This window comes from Pleurodeles waltl, chromosome 3_1, assembly GCF_031143425.1.
Source record: "Pleurodeles waltl isolate 20211129_DDA chromosome 3_1, aPleWal1.hap1.20221129, whole genome shotgun sequence".
Classification (NCBI taxonomy): domain Eukaryota; kingdom Metazoa; phylum Chordata; class Amphibia; order Caudata; family Salamandridae; genus Pleurodeles; species Pleurodeles waltl.
In genome coordinates, this window is record NC_090440.1 from 1365238663 (window position 1) to 1365262202 (window position 23540).

Below are 23540 nucleotides of genomic sequence, written 5' to 3' on the forward strand. Positions count from 1 at the left end.
CTAATACATCTTGTTACCTAACACTGTCAAAACATGTTTCTGTGTATCACAATTCAGTGGCTGTGAATGATATCATGACTGGTCCCAATGGTGTCTCCTTTTTCCCGGATTGACCCCTTCCATCAATGTGACCTGGGAAGGGTCCCTCGTTTACGGAGGGCCCCTCCCCCCAGAACATGTCCCAGGGCACACTTTATATAGGGGCCCATCTGCCTGCCAGTATACCTACATGGGGCACCTCCTCCACGCCTCATCAGTCCTCCCGCAATGGCCTGTGCTAGCATCACGCCCACTGTATATGCAGGGGTGATTGGCCATAAAGAACAAGTGCCAGCAATTACTCGCAACCCTCTGCACCCCTGGATCTTTGTTTGATTCCCTGCCAGCACCCCTTGGAGGGCCCCGTGACATCTCTGTTAATGCCTAAGTAAGGAATGTTACCCTGAATTGTCCCACCAATCATGATCTCACCCCCATAATATACACCTAATAAAATATGACCTGAGCCCCTACTAGAAGAAAAACAGGCCAATATGCTCTCCAAAAACTGTGGCATCTGATCTTCGAGGAAACAAATTGATTAGCAAAAGAAGTCACCAAAGACAGAGACAAATCACCCAAGAAAACATGAACAGCATATAACTCTATTGCTATGGGGAGGAGGGTGAGACAAAAAATCCTTATGGTTCGTTGGGGTGGCAGCGTCTTATGCAAGGTGGTGAGTGGGAGTGAAAGGCCAGCTCACCTCCTGTGACCCCCTTTACGGGTGAGGCAGACGTGTGCAAAATGTTTGCATGACCCAGAAGCACTACAAGTGCCTCTGGTGTCGCGCTGGCACCAGCGCCACTTGCTGCACCCCTTACTGAGGGCTCAGAGGCGCATGGCACCTCTGCCCCCCAAGCACTTTGACCGGTGGGACCCTCCATATGTGCGTCTCCCCCTATATATGGTGAGCCTGGTGCATATGACCCTGTACCACCGAGGTCTCCCTCCCCAATCAAACAATCAGCCCTGCCTCAACAACCTCCATTTTCACAATAGGTAATAATACACATATCTTTGGGTTAGGGGTCGTAAACCCTGGCTGTATTTTATTTTAGACAAACAAAGACATTTCCCGTAAAATCACACATCATTCCAATACTGTACACATTAACTCTTTGTATTTTCAGCTTTCTTTAAATGACTCAGGCGGTCATTCCTGCCCTGGAGGTCCGAGACCGCCAGGGTAGGTGACGGAGGAAGCACCGCCAACAGGCTGGCGGTGCTTCTGGGGCTATTCTGACCGCGGCGGTAAAGCCGCGGTCAGAAAAGGGAAGCCGGCGGTTTCCCGCCGGCTTCCCGCTGCCCCTGTGAATCCTCCACAGCGACGCTGCAAGCAGCGCCGCCATGGGGATTCCGACCCCCCTTCCCGCCAGCCTGGTTCTGGCGGTTTTCACCGCCAGAACCTGGCTGGCGGGAACGGGTGTCGTGGGGCCCCTGGGGGCCCCTGCAGTGCCCATGCCACTGGCATGGGCACTGCAGGGGCCCCCTAACAGGGCCCCACATTGATTTTCAGTGTCTGCTTGGCAGACACTGAAAATCGCGACGGGTGCAACTGCACCCGTCGCACACCAGCAACTCCGCCGGCTCCATTCGGAGCCGGCTTCCTCGTTGCTGGTGCTTTCCCGCTGGGCGGGCGGGCGGCCTTTTGGCGGTCGCCCGCCAGCCCTGCGGGAAAGACAGAATGACCGCCGCGGTCTTTTGACTGCGGTACGGTCTTCTGGCGGTTCCCGCTAGGCGGGCGGCGAATGACCGCCTCAATGTCTAACCTTAACAGAGATGCTAACACATCCAGTTACCTAACACTATCTAAACATGTTCCTGCGTATCACAATTCAGTGGCTGCAAATAAGATCATGAATGGTCCCAATGGTGTCTCCTGGTCCTAGATCCACCCCTTCCATCTATATGACCCGGAGTGGATTCTCCCTTATGGGAAGACCCCACAACCCTACCCCCCACAACCCTGCCTGTGGCAAACTTTGAGTAGGGGGCACCTGCCCACCAATAAACCTACTTGGGCATCCTCTCCACCCCTCAGTCCTTCCATCAAGGGCCTATGCTAGCTTCGCACCCACTGCGCCTGTGTGGGTGGTTGGCCATAAGCACCAGATGCCTGTGATTGCTTGCAATCCCCTGTTCCTCTGGATGTTCCATTTGATTCCCTGCCAGCACTCGTTGAAGGGCCTCATGACATCGCTGTCAGTAAGGAAAGGCAAGCCAAATTGCCCCACCAATCATGATCTCACCCCATCATAGGCCAGCAGTTGTTCCCCTACTATATGACCTCTCCAAACTGTCATCCTATTGAGGGCAGTGTACTAACCATGCCAACAAGTTCTCTAGGAACATCTCATTGCCAATCCTCAACAGGTGCACCCCATACTGCAAGAAGAAATGCTTGCCCTTTATGTACCTGCGGGATATAGTCAACAGCCTGGATGGTCTTAACAGCTTAATAATCTTGTTATTATTCACTTCACTGACTCTTTCAGGGCTTTGACCAATTTGCCAACTCTCCACTACAACCTGAGGATGATACTCGACGAACCTAGCACTGGCTGAGGAAATCTCTTAGCTAGGTAACCAATCTCAGTGATCATGAGTTTAAATAGCAGGGTCTGGCCAATATGAACCAAGTCATTGCAGTGAGATGATGCCAGGGGGCGTGCACCCCCTAGGCAGCAATGTCTCCAGCACAGACCTCGGTTGCGTGAGCTTCAAGCCTCCATGACCGTAGAAGGTAAAGCGGTACCCAGCCTGCTGAGCATGGGACACAAAAACACCTTTGGAATACATTTCCCCTGCTTGCCGGACATAAGAATGGAAGATGACCCACACATCTGTGATCCCGTTTGTCCCTGCATGTACCAGGGCCACCCGGACTTCCAATCATTCACCCAGCTCTCCTCATATAATGTGTGCATTAGAAGAAAGAGAAAGGGAGGTGAAGACAAACGGGCATTAGGTGCAGCACTGATAACATATCTCATCTCACAAAGTGCTTGTAGCAGTCAGAGGACCACCTGACAATTGTTTGAACTGCTGTGCCTGAGAGCCCCATTGCCACTGCCTCAGTGGGCGTCCAAATTCTGAAGGAGTGAGTTCCAAACTCTGATAAATAAAACCCACCAACCACAGAGCAACCTTCAGTATTCTGGAGAACTGGCGGGACTGTTCCCATGGAGAACACGGTCAAGACTGATTTGCATACGGCAGGGTCCAAACTGGGGTAGCATGGTGAGCAAAAGAACAATGGATTAAAACCAGATCTGTCACTGGGGGTAAGTGTTTGAAAAGATTCAGCACTCCATCGATCATTGTTTTGTTTTGCTAAAGTCGCCTTAAGTGGGAAGGATATGTCCAGACATGGGTCCCGTTCTCACTGTGCCACTCGATTCAAACTAGCTTGGTTGAGGAGGGGTGATACTCTAAACTGGTTCCATGATGTTTGTTTCCCAGGGAGGACGTGGCCTGGCAGTTCAGGCTGGAATATTCCACTGGGAAACAGGGATAAGACTGATTTACATATGGCTGGGTTCAAACTGGGGTGGCATGGTGAGCAAAAGAATGATGGAAGAAACCCAGATCTGTGACTGGGGATGAGTGTTTGAAAAGTTTCAGCACTACGTCCATCATCATTTTGTTCTGGAGAATGGGTACCTGGTCAGAGAAGTGCCATCAGTGTGAGGACAAAGCAAACCAATCTGCGGTCCCTGTGCACCCCAATAATTCAGAATATGTTCTAAACGCTGCCTCATATGTCTGTTTGGTTCTGCATGCTAAACTGGCTGCCACAGGGATTATGGATTATGGAACCTGAAAACTTTCATCTTGAAATGAGACAAGTAATCAGCAGCATTGTTCAGCACACCATGCTTGGCTTTCAAGAGTACATTCAATGTCAAACATAGCAGTACAATTTGTTTCAGAACCCTCAGAATCATCTTGCATTTGCAGCTTGAGAATTAATGCAGTCTACCACTCTTGTATTATCAGACCAGAACACTACAGACTGATTGCGGAACTGTTCGGGCCAATTAGATAATGACACAAGGATTGGAAACAGCTCAAGAAAACCAATGTTAGTAAACAAACCAGACGGCACCCATTTCTTGGTGACCTATCTAAATGCAAGATCAGGTAGTTATCAGGGATAGCTAGTGCAATGTAATGGTTGGAGGACGCAGATAACCAGGTCTCTGCTAGAAAAAGAAGATCTGGTTTAAGATCAGAAATTAACTGAAATACATCATGATCATGTTTTGGAAGTAACCAAGCATTAATATGATAGACACAGAAAGACACTTTCCTGTGGGTTCACGAAGGACCATGCACAAGCAGGACAGGGAGAGGAACAACAACCAGACCCTAGATCCAAATGAGTACAATTGTTATTGGGCTTGTTAATGGCACCAAGCTATGTAAAGGAGTAGGAAATCCTATTTGGATCAGGCTCCATTCCAGTAACATTGCTGATGCTGGCTGCTGTCAGAATGTGGACGAGCACAAACATGCTTGCCTTTGGAGCACCAGCAGTGCATCCATGCACCAGCCCTGGATATAAAACGTACTGGAGATATCTAATTACCAACTAAACCAGCAACCCTCCAAGATGGTGGTATTGAGTGGCAACTCAGCAAAAAAGCAGAACTTTGGCCACAAAGACAAACTGACTACATGCTCCCTACGATACAAACAGTGTGGACCAGAAAGAATGAAGAGCAGGGTAACTAAAGAGATGAAAATGCAGGTGTAGTAAAGTGAATAAAAGCGCCCTCCAATAATTCAGCCAAACATTAAAAATACCTCTCATAGATTGTTCTCCCTTCCCATCCTATTTAAACACCCCATAGAAAACAACTGGCTCAAACACTGCAAAAATTAAGCACAGACCGGTACATGAATGTATGGGATCACGGTCTTTTGTGCTGATGCTGGCAATATTCCAAGACTGAAGAATAACAATTCATCAGCAAGTTGACTCCTCTGAACTATTGGTGGAGGCCGACCATAGAGTCAACACATTCCCACTGCTCTACAGCATAATATGAGCTTTTTATTAACAGAGGAAAGTCCATTGTCTTCGATTTTTTGTGAGCGAAAGTCAGTCATTTATATATATGCCCTTTAAAGTTGTATAGCGATTGTTAGTAGAGACACTCAATTGATTCTGTTTATTGTTCGCCCTATTTAACCCTCAGTCGGTTTAATCTGTACTTTGAATGCTCCCTTGGCCAGGCCTATGAAAATATTCTAGGCAATATGCTTGAACCTTACCTAATAACAAGAGCGTAGCTTCAGGGGGATGTTTGGAATGTTACACCCACCTAATAAATGTATTTTCAGATGAATAATTGGATACAGGTGCCTTCATTCGGGTATATTGATGTGCCTGTCCGATTTCATCTGTGTCTTTTGCATGCAAACAACGATAAAAACACACACTATCTCTCATCTATGTTTCAAAACTCCTCAAAAATGTTTGTTATTTTTCCAAAATATTGTTTTTCTCACTTAGTACTCCTACCAATCCGCATTTCTTTCCCTTTCCACTGCACCTTGAGTACCTTTCATACACCCTGCTTGTGTACTGTATTTCAACATTATATGCTTGTGTGATTATTGGGAAATTTGTGGTTCACACCCCCCAGTCTTACTGACCAAGCTGTGCCACTGCCAAATAAGTTACTTAGGTAGGTCAGACATGATAACAAGCTCCTGACTACAAGCGGCCTTTTAAAGTTAATCACCAAACAGTCGCCTTGGGAGTTTGTAGTACGGCGTCCTACCCATTCAACCCTTCTGACAGACAGAATTTCATTAAACAAATCACCACTCCATCCTGAGTTTAACCTCAACCAATGTAAAAGCTTTTAGTGCAGATGACTCCACACCTCACTCTTATTAAGAGCTAAAACTGGAACATTCTCCAGGACAATGACATAGAGTATGATCTCAGAAAGGAGCTGATGATGAACCTTGCTTTGAGTGTAATTTGTTACATTCCTACTAATTTTGAGAGCGACTCTATAACTTCAACCTTGTCTCCCCTGTGAGTAAGTATCTTTCTTCTACTGCCGAGTGTGACTGTCAGTTGCATATTATTATTATTCTGTAGCCGTCTCATATTACTCAGTATAGTATTGTTTTCACCTGTGGCAATCAGATCTTTCTGCCTATCGTCTATTGGTCTAGAGTCACAGACAGAAGTTATCTTCTGTTGATTAAAGTTGGTTTGTGAGAGACATGTCACCTTCAAGGTTTTAAATTTATATTGAATCTTCTGCTTGAAAGTCCTGAAGAAGCCCCTCCAACTTTACAAAACATTTTATGAGATGATCAGTCAATTTAGATCGTAAACAATTCAAATCGGGGTTGACAACCCTCACTTGCAGAATGTCTATAGTTGTACTGTTTCCTTCACTACAGGTCATAGACACTTTATTCTGTAATTTCCTGACTGGCTTCTGGGAGACATTCGGGGGCCCTTCCTTTTCTTTTTTAATGGTGGTTGGGTACCCACAACTGAAATTCCTTCAATAACTTCTACACTTTAATCGTTGATGTCACAAATTTGAGGAGATTTTATATGCCCTGTTGGACTTAACTGCTGAGCCATCAAGAGGGTCATGAGCTTCCACTCTCTCGTTATGAGGCACAATGTTTACAGATATAACCTCCTTATTAGAGGGCAGTGGGACAAGGAAGTCCTAAAAACTGTGGCTGAGCAGCATAAAAAATGGTCTCCACTAATCTTAAATCAGTGTTAATTAGTCTCAATACAGAGGTTCGATAATTAATAATAAAGAGTATGAAGGGAGAGAACCAATGTTCCCAGTTCTTGCAGTGCATACTTTCCTCTTACTCATTCTTCTAGAGGGAGATGGAGTATGCCCTAACCAATGTGTTAAACAGATTTTGAAAACAAAGTAGAGCCCAGCCTTCTCCAGGCTCTGATGGACACAGATGTGCCTGCTTCTTGGCCGTGTCTTCATTTGAGCTGCATCCTGGCATTGGCAGAGTCAGCCCCGGAATGGCAGGTGCATTAAAAAGTGCCGGGGACCCAGAAATGATCGGTTCAAGTCACATCACCGGCAAACCAACAAGGGATGGACATCCTGCTCCCACACTCAGGGGGAGGAAAAATGTGCCAAGGCTGGCACAGAGACATTGGTCCAATGAGGGCCCAGCAAGGACAAGTATTCTTTCAAACTCCCACATGGGGGGACACCACCGCACTCTCAGCTGGGGAAGGTGGGGTTAAAAGGACTGCGCTGTCCCTGTAGGAGGTACATTATGGGGCAGATGCAGCGAACAGGGAATTCAAGAGGAGGAACGAGGACAATGTACCTGTAGTCAGCACCATTAAAGTTGTCCAGAGGCTGCAGAGCGATTTGGGCTATACCGTCTTATCCCATCTGCTTATCAGCCATCTTCTGGTTTTCTGAGGCCACTTAGTGGCTTGGTCTCTCCACGTGACTGCAGTGCTGCCCCATCATCGTTTTCAAGTCTTTCTATCATTGCCACAGCTAGGCGAATGGAGTACTCAGAGAGAGAGGCGGAGCCCAGCACCAACCAAGAACCGAACGACAACCAGAAGCCCTACAGGTAAATTAATTGTTAGTGCAGCGCAGACTTTGAGCCAGGCTCACTCCCTTTTCTATAGCAATCCTCTTTGAGGTGGAGTGATGGCTCAGTGAGTTGGAGGACAGCCACTGAGAGACAGAGTGGTAGGCAGGTCTTGAGAAGGTATCACCCCTCCGCTACTTCGAGGTTAGCAAGCAAAGAGACTGCCATTAAAGTGAGAAATAGTAGTGCTTCAAAACAGCAGTTAGGCAACATGATTCGCTACGTGCAATTTGTGCACAAGAACACTTCGGCAAACATCAGCAAGGAGGATGGGGCTGGGATGGGCCAGTGGGGGGATGTGGGCAAGCCCTGTGCAGTGACCATGAGATGTGCGTACCCTTTTGTGTTTCACAACCCTGGAGTTTATAAATCTTACTTTTTGGGTTTAATAAGACTCCTGTAAACAAAGCGTGCATGTGCGCCCCCCAAGTAAAACAAGTTCAAAGTTAGTGGTAAACTCAAATCAGCTCGATAAAATAAAGATCGAACAACCGCTCTGCCTACTGGCAGAGCTACCGCCTTTACATGCGTGGACCCAGGTTCCAGTCCCGGCATTGACTGATGCACCCTATGTTTCGTAGCAAACGGCATAATGTCCCATGTTCTGCTCTAGTGCTCGGAGGCCCTTCGGCCAAGTTCGCCCCAAATGAAACTGCGAAAGTTATTTTGCTCCGCTTGCCAGCAGCCATGGCGTATGACCAGTGCTGCACCAGGCCAGCCGTGAGACTTTTGTCCAGCCGTGTTATGAACGTCTGATTATGTTCCTGACTTGCATTTTAAGTTAAAAGCATTATGCTTTATGGGTGTTGTGTTCTTTAATAGTCCCAAATGAACCAAGTGGTATAAAGTCCTGCTTTGCAATTCTGGTAAACTGGTTCAGTGCCGGGGACATAATGGTTACCTCCTGAGGCACAGTACTCCTGTGCCGAGGACGTAACCAATATGTCCCGGCACTGGAGCTCAGAGGGAGTGCTGGCGCTCCCTCCGTCGGCTTACCCCCCCCCATTGCAGGGCTGGAAGGGGAATCGCTTCCCCTTCCACCCCGACACCCCCTGACCTCCCCCAGTGATGTCTGATGAAGTCAGCGTGCAATCATGTGATGGGGGCCTGAGAGGCTTCAAAAGGAAGGAAATGAATTTCCTTCCCTTTGAAGTCTCTCAGAGCATTTCAGCAGCCAGATCGTGGAGCGATCTGGCTGCTGAAATGCCCACTAGATACCAGGGATAATTTTTGTTGGCGAAATTGGCATAAGGGGAGCGACCCCTTGGGGAAGGGTCTCTCCCAAGAGGGGCAATTATTTTCAAGGCCTTTTCTGCCCCCCCTGCCCCAGGGGCAGATCGGGCTATTGTTATTAGTCTGATCTTCCCTCGGGGGGAAGAAACCTCTAGGGGCCAGGGATCTTTTTTGTTTTTTTGTGTTTATTTTTCAGATGAGGGGAGCAACCCCTTAGGCAAGGTTTGCTCCCTTGGGGGCCAAATTATAATTAGGCCATTTCTGCCCCCCTTGGGGGCAGATCGGCCTAGTGTAATTTGGTCGATTTGCCCCCAGGGTGGGCAGAACCCGCTAGATACCAGGGATTTTTTATTTTTTTATTTATTATTTATATATGTGGGGAGCTACCCCTTAGGCAAGGGTCGCTCCCCTGGGGGGCAAAATGTCTTTAGGCCATTTCTGCCCCCCTTGGACGCAGATCAGCCTATTTTTATTAGGCCAATCTGCTCCAAAGGGGGCAGAAACCACTAGACACCAAGGATTTTTTTTGTCCATTTCTGGGGGGGAATTTGTTGTAGGCCATTTCTGCCCCCCCTTGACACCAGGATTTTTTTTTGTTTATTTTATTTTTTATATGTGGGCAGTGACCCCTTAGGCAAGGGTACCTCCCCTGAGGGGGCAAATTGTCTTTAGGCCATTAATGCACCCGGTGGAGGAAGATCAGCCTATTTTTATTAGGCCGATCGGCTCCCAAGGGGGCAGAAACCACCAGGCCCCCTTGAATTTTTTTTTTCCGCCAATTTCACGCAAGGGGAGCGACCCCTTAGGCAAGGGTTGCTCCCCTGGGCGGGGAGATTTATTTTAGGCCATTTTTGCTCCCCTTGGGGACAAATCGGCCTATTTCTATCAGGCCAATCTGCCCCCAGGGGGCAGAAACCACTTAGGCACCTGGGATTGGTGTGTGTGTATGTGAGCGTTTTGTTTGGGGGGGAAGCCCCTTGGGTAACGGTCTCTACCCATGAGGGCACATTACTGTTGGCCATATCTGCCCCCATTGGGGCCAGATCGGCCTATTTTTGGATGGGCCATCTACCCCCTTAGGGGGCAGAAAGCCCACCAGATACCAGGAAAGATTTGTTTTCAAAATAAGAGGTTGGGGTTACGGCCATACCCCCCCCCCCAAATAAATGGGGCCACAGTTGTTCTGCCCACCAGTGGGCAGATGGGGCAATTACCCCCAATCTCCACCTGGGGGGGGGCAGAAAGTCTACTAGATGCCATGGAATTGAAAAAAACAAAAAAACAGTGGGGTGGTGGCTATCAACCAGTATGGGCCTGGTTATGCCGCCGTCCCAACTGAAGGGGGTAACAGTTTTTCAGCTCTCCACCCGCACATTAAAACATCTTATACCACGACAAGCAAGAGGACTTTTCTATTATTTTGGGTTTTGGTTTTACATTTGGGCAATCAGAGCTTGGCTAACTCTCAAAATCATCCCACTTGGAATGGTAAGGGCGGCACTTTTTGAACTCTAGGACCCTGCCATGTAGAAAAATCCACAAGACCTAGGCACACCTGAAAACTAAACATCTGGGTGATTCCAGGGTGGTGTGCTTTACATGCACCCCGCACCATTTTCTTATCCACAATGCCATGCAAATTGCAAATGTGTTTTTTTAGCCAAATTTTGTGGTTTGCCAAGGATTCTGGGTAACAGAACCTAGTGAGAGTCCCACAAGTCACCCCATCTTGGATTCCCCTCGGTGTCTAGTTTTCAAAAATGCATGTTTTGTTGGTTTTCCTAGGTGCCGGCTCAGTTAGAGGCCAAGATTCACATTTAGGCACTTTGCAAAAAACAGGTCTGTTTTCTTTGGGAGAATGTGATATGTCCATGTTGCATTTCCTGACGCAGGCATTAGGCCTACCCATGCAAGTGAGGTACCATTTTTATCAAGAGACTTGTAGGAACACAGAATGGCAGAACAAGTGTTATTGCCCCTTGTCTTTCTCTACATTTTTTCTTCCAAATGTAAGACAGTGTGTAAAAAAGACGACTATTTGAGAAATGCCCTGTCATTAACATGCTAGTATGGGCACCCTGGATTTCAGAGATGTGCAAATAACCACTGCTTCTCAACACCTTATATTGTGCCTATTTTGGAAATATAAAGGTTTTCTTGATACATATTTTTCACTCTTTATATTTCAGTAAATTAATTGCTGTATACCCGATATAGAATGAAAACCCATTGCAAGGTGCAGCTCCTTTATTGTCTCTGGATACCTAGGGTTTTTGATGAACCTACATGCCCTATATATCCCCGCAACCAGAAGAGTCCAGCAGACGTACAGGTATATTGCTTTAAAAAATCTGACATTGTAGGAAAAAGTTACAGAGTAAAACGTGGAAAGAAATGGCTGTGTTTTTCATCTCAATTTCAATATTTTTTTATTCCAGCTGTTATTTTCCCTAGGAAAACCTTGTAGGATCTACACAAATGACCCCTTGTTGAATTCATAATTTTGTTTATTTTCCAAAAATGCTTAGCTTACCGGGATCCAGCATTGGTTTCACACCCATTTCTGTCATTAACTGGAAGGAGGCTGAAAGCACAAAAATTTGTAAAAATGGGAAAAATGGGGTATGTCCCAGTAAAATGCCAAAATTGAGTTGAAAAATGTGGTTTTCTGATTCAAGTCTGCCTGTTTCTGGAAGCTGGGGAGATGATAATTTTAGTTCTACAAACCCTTTCAGGGGAAAAACCACAAGCCTTCTTTTGCACCCTTTTTTTTCCATTTCTTTGAAAAAAACTAATTTTGTGCTGTATTTTGGCTAATTTCTTGGTCTCCTCCAGGGGAACCCACAATCTCTGGGTCCCCTAGAACCCCTAGGATGTTGGAAAAAAAGGACACAAACTTGGCGTGGATAGCTTATGTGGACAAAACGTTATAGGAGCCTAAGCGCGAACTGCCCAAACTAGCCAAAAAAGGCTGGGCATAGGAAGGCAAAAGGCCTGGCATCAAAGGGGTTAAAGGGAAAACTGGACTTTAGTACAGGGGGGCAAGTGAAAGAAAGTTTCAGTTTCACCACACTTCTCAAAAACAATGCACCCCCTCTCGCTGACAAACACAGAGTCTTGATTAAAACCCCAAGTAAAAGCCCGCCTTTTCTTCCGAAATGTGGAATTCGGCTGTTGTGATATAAAAAAAAAAACTTGCCTTTTCACATGCAGTACAAGGTAAGACCTCAATAACGAGGCGTAGCGCTAGTTGTTGTTTTCATGACTACCTTCCTACTTTGAAGGTTGTGTACAACATTAAGGCCCTCATTACGACCTTGGCGGGTGGCTGAAGCCGCCCGCCAAGATAGGACAGCCGGGCAGCCGCGGCCATTTGGAGATCCCCACCGGCCCAGCGGGGATCTTGGCTGCAAAACAGGAGCCGGCTCCTGTCAAGGGGCCCCTGCACTGTCCATGCCAGTGGCATGGGCAGTGCAGGGGCCCCCAGGGGCACTGCGACTCCCTGTACCGCCAGCCTTTTCCTGGCGGTTAGGGGGACTCGTAATCCCCTGGGCAGTGCTGCAAGCAGCGCTGCCCTGGAGGATTACTCCCGCCAGGACCACCGTGGCCTGTTGGCGGTGCAATCACCAAAACAGCCCTGGCGGTCTTTGACCGCCAGGGTTTTAATGACCCCCTCAGTGTTTCCTAGTCATGGCAGGAATGCATGGACATCTAAGATGCACATACTAGAGTAAAAGTTGGCAAGGTATATATATATATATATATATATATATATATATATATATATATATATATATATATATATATTAATACTTATATATATACTAAGGAACAGTGACTTGCCCAGCATCACATGATGTTCACTTTATATATATAATAATGTCAACATCCTGTGATGCTGGGCAAGTCACTGTTTCTTAGTATCTCTATACTTACAAATAAAGAATCGGGTAATGTAACTGGCACTCATCTTGAATTTGTGCTATAAGGGCTGAGTGAAGTACGACGAGGGGTGCCAGCACACTGAATTTTTGTTCTCAGTGTCTCTTCAGACATTTTTAGCGGCTGCTGCTCACATTCTTTTGACAAGGTATCTTGCATGCTAGTTTGTCTTTCAAAGTGTAACAGTGATATGCTATCTGTTTGGAAGGCTGCCTATGTCCAATTATTCACTGGGCTGCTTAACCCTTAATCGCTGCAGTTTAGCCACTAGAATTATGTGGCAGGAGAGGACAAAATTATGTGGCAGGGTTGAGTGAAGTACGCAGAGGGGTGCTAGCGCACAGTTCTTTCCGTTTCTCAGTGTCTCTTCAGACGTTTTTAGCAGCTGAAGCTCACATTGTTTTGACAAGGTATTTTGCATTCTAGTTTGTTTTTCCAAAGTGTTAAGATTAGCTGTTAAGAAGTGATATGCTATTTATTTGAAAGGCTGCCTCTTTCCAATTATTCACTAGGCTGATTAAACCCTTCATCACTGGAAGTAAGCCACTGGTATTATATGTCAGGAGAGTACCAAATTTTGTGGCAGGTTTGCGTAAATTATGCAGGAACAAAAGGCAAATTATACGGCATAATGCAGCATTTTGTGAAATTAGATCACTTCACTATGCCGTCATTTTACACTTGGTAACACTCACCTGTGGCCTAATGGTTAAGGTCAAAGACCCTCACACTGAAATTTGAGGTTTCTACTACAGATGTTTACCTGATCGTCCTGTATCAGTTGTTTATGCACATTGTGATCATGTTAATACTTTTCCTTGTTTATGCGACCTGAAACTGCAGAAAGACTTATGTGCTAATAATCAAGTGCCAAAGGCAACCAAAAGTTTTTTTGCTTAATCTGGGTCACCTGCTATTGTCAGCGGGGTTGTTATTTTACAGTGCAGTTATAACGCCAGTTCAAAGTAAAAGCCTGATGGTTCTGAAACATCATGTAAAGATGATCTTTAACCAAATGTTTACAATAACACACAGAAAACAACCAATAAAAATTAGGGTAGCTTAATTGTGCACTGAATACAGATAAACAGATAGCGGGAAAACATGTAAACAAAACAATATGGGGTAGAGGGTGTGACGTAATGGCCAGAAGGACAATACTCAGTGAGTCAATTAGTGGCCATGGTCATTTGGCACAGGACATAAATCATGCTGTGATAGTGGGGCTCAAATTTATGATATTATGCGCACCTGGCATATTTGAGCAGTGAGTACAGTTACACACGAAAGAGGTAGCTGCTTGGGGGTACATGTGCATGCAGACATAAGCTCTAGTGTGAGCATGTTGTATTATGGTTACAATATCAGGCTATCAAAAGTCCTGATGGCACTAGGAGATTGCTCCCCGTAGTGCTCCAAGTATATCTAAGGTTATAAAAAATGTTAACAATAAATTGGGGTGCTTAGAAGTACCAGGTAACATTTCATGGTAATTTGCAGGAATGCAGGGTATACTCTCAGGCACACCTTTCTCTGCAGGGGAACATCTGCATGTACATACCTGCAGGCCACCCTGGGGAAGTTAACAGAAGCAAATAGTTTTACTTACTTGTGCAAGCTGTTATGGGAGTTAGTTGAGCAAGTTTTTGGTTTGGTGACAGTGTGCTGCATTGCTCCTTGAAAACAGGTGTCAGACTATCTTCCTGCTTCTGTTTCATTTATGACATCTGCAAGTGAAAGCAACACACTGAGAAGCTGAAGAGGACCCAATCATGTTCATGCATAACTGTGAGGACACAATAGAGCACAGTTGGTGTGTGTGGGGATGATAACCGAGGGAGCCCAATATGCTTCACCATACCTCAGCCACGGCTAGTAATGCTAATCCAGCGCTCAATTTTATTTAATGGTTTTCCTTTGATGACGGGTGAGTAACTGCTGACAACTTGGCAGGGGTCCATCAGTCATTTTATAGGGGATACCCAGAGTAGGGTAATTTAGGCAACATGAAAGGGTTGCATGCACCCTAGAAGGTATAAGTTAGAACTTTAGAACTTCTCCATTCTATAATGATGTTAAAGTTGATAAGAAAGGTGGTAGAGTGTGAATACATCCTTTTGGGTACAAGCCAATTCAATCCAGGATGTAACTTTAAATCCCTAGCTCGTGCTTTGCACTCTTTAATTGCAATGTCGTATGGAGGAAGAATGTGTACTACACATTGGAGGCATTCATTATCTTAAGTAACTTTTCCTATTCACTGACTTATAGATAATAGGATCCATTGTCTCTATATAATACCCATGCAACTTATTGGGCTCTGACACCCAACTGGGTTACAAGCAGTGGAATCGACGAAGAAGCAGGTCAGTGGGGGTGGGAGGCACCACCATTGCCAAAGCCGGCCCCTGCAGAGTCCTATAATTCCAAGCCAAGACTTAATACTAAAAAGCACATTAAAGTCACTACGAATTGAAACAAGAGTAGTGATACCGCCTGCAGTATGTAACACTCCCCATATGGCTAACCATATTAACAGGAATGACCTGGCAATTGCAGGATTATCTCACCCACAGGGATAAACACCCCTAGCTCTCCCCAAGTAGGATGATCTGAGCTGCAAGGGAAGAACAAGGAGTAAAGATAGGCAGTATAACAGATATCGCCCATGTCTCGTGTGAAAAGCAATATTAGCAAAGGCCTGGAGGTCCAACCCTCTAATATTGGTACATCTGTACAGGGGATCAATGTCCTGAATAAAATTAATGGGGATGAGGCAAAATTGGTCGGTAGAAGTAACTTAGAGGAGAACGGAACACAGTTAGTTTCGACAGGCAGCCAGCTGGCCATCAGGAATCAGCTGGTGAGAGGCAACAAGAAAAATGAGTATCAGGGTTACCACATGCCTGATGAGGACAACATCTGTTGGATATCTCCTCCTTTTAGTCAGGAATTTAGGTACTGGGAGACCTAAGGGAGGGTCCCCGGAGCTTCATTCAGCAAGTTTGTATTCCTCCATGCTGTCAGCTATGGTTACAGTGGGCCTTGGGCCCTTGGTTAGGCAGCTTAGCCAGGCACATTGGAGCCTGCTGCTGAGCAAATACCAGTCACCAGACAGAATCCAACATTCTTTGTTGAGCCCCAGGACACGGTACCCCAGCCCCAAGGATGAGGGAGGCATTAAGTTAATCTGGACTGATTATATGAGGACAGTATCACAAGAGAAGGCAGAGGTCTTAAGATAGCCACCAGGGTGGCCGAGACAGCACCTTTAAACCGTTTCATTAAAGGATAAAAGCAGCTGGTAGGCCGTCAGAAAGGAATACATTGCCATAACAATGGTCCTTGGGAGGCCTGACGGCCGGTACAGTGAGGTGCACTGGTGAGAGCCGTACAGATAGCCAAGGGCTGCACTGAAAGAAGGAAGAAGGAGCAAAGGAAGATAGAGGAGCCGCCTGGGGATGTTAGCTCCACAGACTGCATGGCAGTAAAAGGGGTATGTTGGTTGGTAAAGGAGGCACACTGGAGGGCTGTGTGCCAGAGGAAGGCCACTTACCGTGGGATGCCTTCCGGCAGGGTATGTAGGCCAACAGGCAAGGAAGCGGAGCATGGCACTCACAGACCAGACCTGCCGATTTGCAGGGCACACAATGGACAGACACGCTAGTGAATTGAGCCTACCAGCAGTAAGAGGTTACCTCCCTCATGATCAGAGAAAGAACTAACAAAAGACCAACAAAACTGGATGACCCCAAAAAGCGGCATGGAGGATGGCCTCCACAACAAAAGGTGTCAGAATTATGACAAGCAAATGACAAGGACTTTATTGATTTATAGAATAGATGATGTCATGCAGCAATGTTATGATCTTGGGTGAATGATTTATGTATGGCGGAGAGGATATATGACCTATCAACTGTGATTTATGACCTGTTTCCTAATTCTGATTTATGATCATGTCAAGAGTGATGTGTGGCATTCTGAATGATTTATGTCACTGTAATAATGTTTTATGGCTTTGTCATCCTGATATATGACTGACCACTGTGAGTTACGAGGTCAATGAGGTATTGCAAGAGTCCATGCATGCAATGAAACTGCGGGCAAGTATTCCCACAGCAAAATGCAAACACACGGCTGTTGTAAGTTTATTCATAAATGTTTACAGGGAATTGCACTAATTAGAGTGGGCCACATGCAGGGGTTATGGCAGAGGCTGCCCCCAAAGGGGGCATCAGGGGCCAGCACATTAACAGCACCGGTGACCCAAAAATTACTCTTTCAAGCTGCCTAAGTAGCAAACCAACAATCAATGGGCATCCCGCTTCCCCCTCAGGGGCAGGAAAAACATGCCAAGGCTGGCCAGAGACATCGTGCCAATGAGGGCCTAGCAAGGACAAGTATTCTTTCAAACTCCCCTATGGGGGACACCAATGCACCCTCAGCTGGGGAAAAGGGGGTTAAAAGGACTGCGCTTCCCCTGTAGGAAGTACATTGTGGGGCAGGGCAGCACCAGGAATTTCTAGACCCACCCATCCACACCAGAACAACAGCATTGTTGCAGGGCTGAGAGGGTATGCAAGCAGCAGTAAAAGGGGTAGGTTGATTGGTGAAGGAGGCATACAGGAGGGTGGTGTGCTGGAGGAAGGCCACTTACTGTGGGATGCCTTACAGCAGGGTAAGTAGGCTACGGTGGAGGAAGCGGAGCACGGCACTCGCAGCCAAGACCCGCTGATTGGCAGGGGATAAAATGGACAGACAAGATAGCAAGTAGAGCCTCACAGCAGTAAGAGTCTACCCCCGTCACGATCAGAGAAAGAACCAACAAAAGACTAACAAAACTGGATAACCCCAAAAAGTGGCAGGGAGGATGGCCTCGACAACAAAAGGTGTCAGATTTATGACAAGCACATGACAAGGACATGATTGATTTATAGCATATAAGATATCATGCAGCAAATTTATGATCCTGGGCAAATGATTTATGTATGGCAGAGAGTTTATAAGACCTATCAACTGTGATTTATGACCCGTTTCCTAATTCTGATTTATGATCACATCGAGAGCAATGTGTGACACTCAGAATGATTTATGATACTGTAATAATGTTTTATGGCCTTGTTATGTTGATTTATGACTGACCACTGTGAGTTATGAGATCAATGAGGTATCGCAAGTGTCCATGCATGTAATAAAACTGCAGCCAAGTATTCCCACAGCAAAATGCAAACACACAGCTGTTGCAAGTTTATTCACAAATGCATACAGGGAATTGCACTAATTGGAGTGGGCCACATGCGGCGGTTAGCCCAGTGCACGTCCTTTGTGTGTCCTACCTTGTGGGGAAATAGAAAGCAATTTTTTGCATTACTGAGGTTGAGCCCCTGCTCCAGCAATGCAGGGCACTGTGGTTAGTGAAGCCTCTGCAGGCCCCCCTCTAATGCAGATAATTGCCATTTAGTGTCCCATGCCACCGGGAGATAGAGCATACTTTGTAGTGCTCCTGAAGTTGAGCTCCTCCTTCAGGAATGCAGGGCACTGTGGTTACTAGAGATTCTGCAGGCCCCCTCTAATGCAGGTGCTCGCTGTTTGGCATCCCGTGCTTCGGCGAGAGTGCACTGTGTATGGAGTCGAGCCCCTCATCCAGGAGTGCAGGGACCTGTGGTTTGTGGAGTTTCTGCAGCCCCCACAGATTCCGGTCCATGGAGGACCTGGCCTGGCAGTTCTGGCTGGACTGTTCCCATGAGGAACAGGGTCAAGACTGATTTGCATATGGCTGGGTCAAAACTGGGGTGGCATGGTGAGCAAAAGAAAGATGGATTAAACCCAGATCTGTGACTGGGGGTGAGCGTTTGCATTGTCAGCACTTCATCCATCTTCCTTTTGTGTTGCTAAAGTTTCCCTAAGTGGGAAGGGTATGCCTAGACGTGGGTCCCTTCCTCACTGTGCCTCTGGATTCAAGCTAGCCTGGCTGATGAAGGATGATACTCTAAAACCGGTCCCAGGGTGCTTGTGTATCCTTGTTTATCCTTGTTTATCCTTGTTTATCCTTGTTTATGCTTGTCCAGGGAGAACCTGGTCTGTCAGTTTGGGCTGGACTGTTCCCATGATGAACAAGGTCAAGACTGGTTTGCATAAGGTGGGGTCCAAACTGGGGTGGCATGGTGAGCAAAAGAACGATGGATTAAACCCAGATCTATGACTGGGGTTGAGTGTTTGCATTGTCAGCACTCCGTCCATCATCCTTTTGTGTTGCTAAAGTTGCCCCACAGATGCAGACAGTAATCATTTGAGATAGAGCTCACAGTGCTTAATTTGTTAATAAAAAATGTGCCAGTGGCAAAATCTCTCCTCTGAAACACACGGATGCTGCAATTAAATATGCTAACATAGAATACTGAGTTGGATTATCCCAAACCCATCTCAGGCCTCTTTATTGTACTTGCAGCCACTCCCTGCCCCTTCAGCTTACTTGCAGCTTTCTACCTTTGTGGCGTTTTTCCGCCTTTCTCTTACTCCGTCTTCCCAACATGTCTTTTCCTTGCTGTAAATGCCCAATGCAGTAAAATAAGTGCTGCCCCCAGAAATATGTCCCAGTACCCCCACCAGAAACCACCGGCTCTTTGTAGCAGTAGCATTACTGGGTCAAGCCCCTCTTTCAGAAATGCAGGCCACTGTGATTACTTGAGTTTTTGCAGGCCTCCTCTAATGTAGATACTCATCATTTGGTGTCCTGCGCCATAGGGAGATGGAGCACACTTTGTATTGCTATGCAAGTCGAGACCCTCAACCAGGAATGCAAGGCACTGTGGTTACTACAATCAGGAGGCCCCTTCTCATGCAGATGCAGTCTTTTTAATGCTTCTATGGTAATTGATTACACTTTGCATGCTACTTAATCCAAGAGTTCTATTAAATGTATCCAAAAGGTAGTTGCCCCATTAATGGGGACTTTTGTTCCTTTTTAATACTTTATCAAGTACTTTCAGCCCCTTAAACAAAATGTGTTCTATTATCCCAGGGAATTTATATATTACTGACCAAAATATCTAATATTAGACTCTTAGAGTACAAGATTTGATTCATCCACATGGAACAATGAACAATTACTTGATTTCAACATAATGGTTAGACCGAGAAATCTACCTCATCCTTACAGATCTGTCTCTCCACTTTCCTTCAAGAAGTTAACACTCAACTTGTATATTATGACCCTCATTATGTCATTGGCGGTAATGACCGCCTACTACCGCGGCGACAACCGCCAAAACACCATCCCCGCAGCTATCTAACGTCCGCCATTTACGACCGTAGAAGGCTGGTGGAATTCTGGCTATGGTCATGGCAGCGACGGAGGTAAGGTGACGCTGCTGCCAGCAGCAGTGCTACGGCAGTAGACAGCTGCAGTCTCTATCATGACCCATGATACGGCCTGGCGGTGTTCTGCTGTCAGACACTACTGCTGGCAGCAGCGCCACGTCCCGTCTCCTGCCGGAGCACCCCGTGAGTACACACACTTACCTGTCACTGTTGTAAATTGCAAAAGTTCATACGCTCACACAACATACCAATCGGGAAAGGGGAAGCGAGAGCGACACACACGTAACCTGACACTGACACGCACACTGACAGATAGTCACATACACACAGGCACATACACAGTACACACACTAGGGCCATCACACACAGACACATGTCAAAGACACACACCTACTCCCGGAAACAGAGCAGCGGCACAGTCACACACAACACAAAACACCACAAAACATCACTATAACACCACAATCCAATTGGCAATGACCCGCAATAGACACTACCCATTGACAAATAACACATACAACACAACATATCATCAACAGGGAATGAATACACACAATCACAAACCATACAAAGCAGCATTTGACATACACATCATAATGTATCTGACATACCATGCACCAAACAAGCACATGCACACAGTAAGAGAACACAAAGCCACACAATACTGCTACAAACACGTCAACACAAACACCACTCAATATCATGATAACAACATGTCCCTAGCATACACATGGCCATCACACAACACACACCCATCACTGGGGGACAAGTGCACTGCACACAACCTCACATGCTGTTCAGAGAAAACAGGTATCACAAGCACCACTTACACACAAATACTCACACATAAACAATGTCAGCACTTCACAAAAATGCCCTAAGAAAAGAATGCAGGACAAATATGTAAAGTCGAATCCAATAACTGGTTGGTCCAAATATGTATTAAAAGTGAAATTAAATATGAAAATGTCCAACGTCATAGGCCAGTCCAAATAGAAATATTGCAACGTGCACTTGATGCACATCTGTGTTCTCCCTAACTTGACTGCTGACTGCCATGTAATCTCCACAGGTAGGGGCATCAAGGGAGCAGGCAGGCACCTCAGGGATTATTGTTGGGGTGAAGGGAGGGTTTGGGCTTAGTCTTGGGAGGGGGCCTTTGGGACTGGGCTTGGGGTCTGGGGGTTTAGGTCCACGCTTAAGGGAGCGTTGGGTTCTCTTGGAAGTGTTAGACTTCTTGTTGGGAGAGTGGCATAGCTACTTCTAAGGAGGGTAGGGGAGGCTTTGAAGGTGGAAAGGAGGAGCCTGGGGAGGGAAACAAAGCATGTAGGGATCTCACTGGGGGAAGGTCAAAACGTGACAGGAACAGTTTTGTAAACACACGGGGATGGTCATCAGGATGGGTTATGGGAGTGGTGGGTGAGGGAGTGGTTTTCTGACGTGTTGGTGTGGGTGTCGTGGGTGTCGTGGGTGCATGTGTGTAAAAGGTATGCTTGTGGGTGGTGGGTTTCTGTTGGGTGGGTGAGTGAGTGCGTTTATGTGTACAGGACTGAGGGACTGGAAGTGCTGGAGGGTGCTGTGTTAGGTGGGTGACTTTTGGGGTGGTGACTGCAGGTATGGTGGATGTGCAGCATGTAGGAGTGTCATTGGTTGTGATGTCTATAGTTGCGGTGACTGGGGTGGATGTCTGAGGGTCTGCTATTGTGCTGACTGTTGGTAAGATAGGACTAGTGCTGTGGTGCTGTTTGTGGGTAGGATTGGTGTGGTGGCTGGATCTGTGAATGTTGGTGTAGTGTATGCAGGTGTGTCAGGTGTGCTGTCAGTGATGCTGGGGGTGGTGGGGATGTCAGGGCAGGTAGTGACTGCTGCTGTGTGTGCAAGTGTATGTTGCTTGTGTGCATGCCAGTGGTGTGTCTTGTTGTGCTTGTGTTTGTCTGAGCTACCCTTGGATGTTGAGGTGGATGCATGCCTGTCTGTCTGTGTGCTTTGGCTGGGTCGGGGAAGAGGGTTTTGGTTTGTGAAGAGGAAGGTGGAGGGGGGGCGGGAGACAAAGGGTGACTGGCTGCCATCAGTGTGGCCGCCAGAGCCTGAAAGTATCTCTGTAGGCCAGCCTGTGCACCATGAATGTCCTCCAGAAATGCATTACTCTGTTGTATCTGAGTTGCCAGTCCCTGGATGGCATTCACGATGGTAGACTGACCCACAGAAATGGACCTCAGAAGGTCAATAGCCTCCTCACTGAGGGCAGCAGGGCTGACAGAGGCTGCGGATGAGGTGCCTGTGGCAAAGGAGACACCCACTCTCTTAGGGAGCGGGCACGGCCAACTGGGTGGGGGTCTACAGGGAAGGCAGTGGTAGTAATGGGGGCTGGCGGACTAAGATGGTGCTGGGCTGGTCCCAGATGGGTCCGCCACTGCCAAGGAGTGTCCACTGGAGGAGGATTCTGAAGATGAAGAACAGGATCCTGTCTCCTCTGTGGCACTATGATGACTTCGGACCCCGTAGCCAGCAGCTTCCCCACTCAGCTGTGTTTTGTCTCTTTCGCCTGCAAATACTGATGCTGAGAAACCGAGAGAGAGGTAGGGACATAACATTCTTTACATACACATACATTACACCATACACAACAGTAACATCACATATATGAGTAAAAAAACAAAACAGGTAGGAACCATTCTGAGCCAACTTCATGCCACTACAACATAATTTCTCTGCCTATATGACAAGAATGTCACACAACATAAGCCACCTATCTGAACACTACATCACCATTCTATCCTTACAGCTGTACCAAACACAAAATTAATTGGCAACATTAAAAGTTTGTCCATATACACAGCATCACTGTGAAACTATAATCCATCAATGGTAATTAGTGTTGACTGTGATGTCACGTTCAGCTATACTTTCTCAGTCCATTAACAGATGTCATGTCCTATGAAAGTTCCCTCATCACATTCCAATTATAACACAGCATGTTGTTTTTGCAATCACATTCATAACCTGTAACTGTCTCTATGACATTCACAAATGCAAAAACCACTTATGCACCTACTCCATTTGGCATATCCTAATAGATTTCAAATGCATTTCAACAACACACATATCAAAGGTGTTATCGCTAAGGTTGATACAGGCTTTGTGGACCTACTCATCTTAGCAATCCTCACATAGTAAACAAAGCCAAGTACAGCGATAGGGGCCTACCCAGCAAACCTGATTTTGCCACAGACAACCCCAGGAACCTTACCAACACATTCAATACAATGGACACCTGTCATGTGCATGAAGGCCACATACAGTACTAATATTACTGATGATCATCAAACTTACATCAAACATTATCCAAATCACAACATGACTATCAGCAA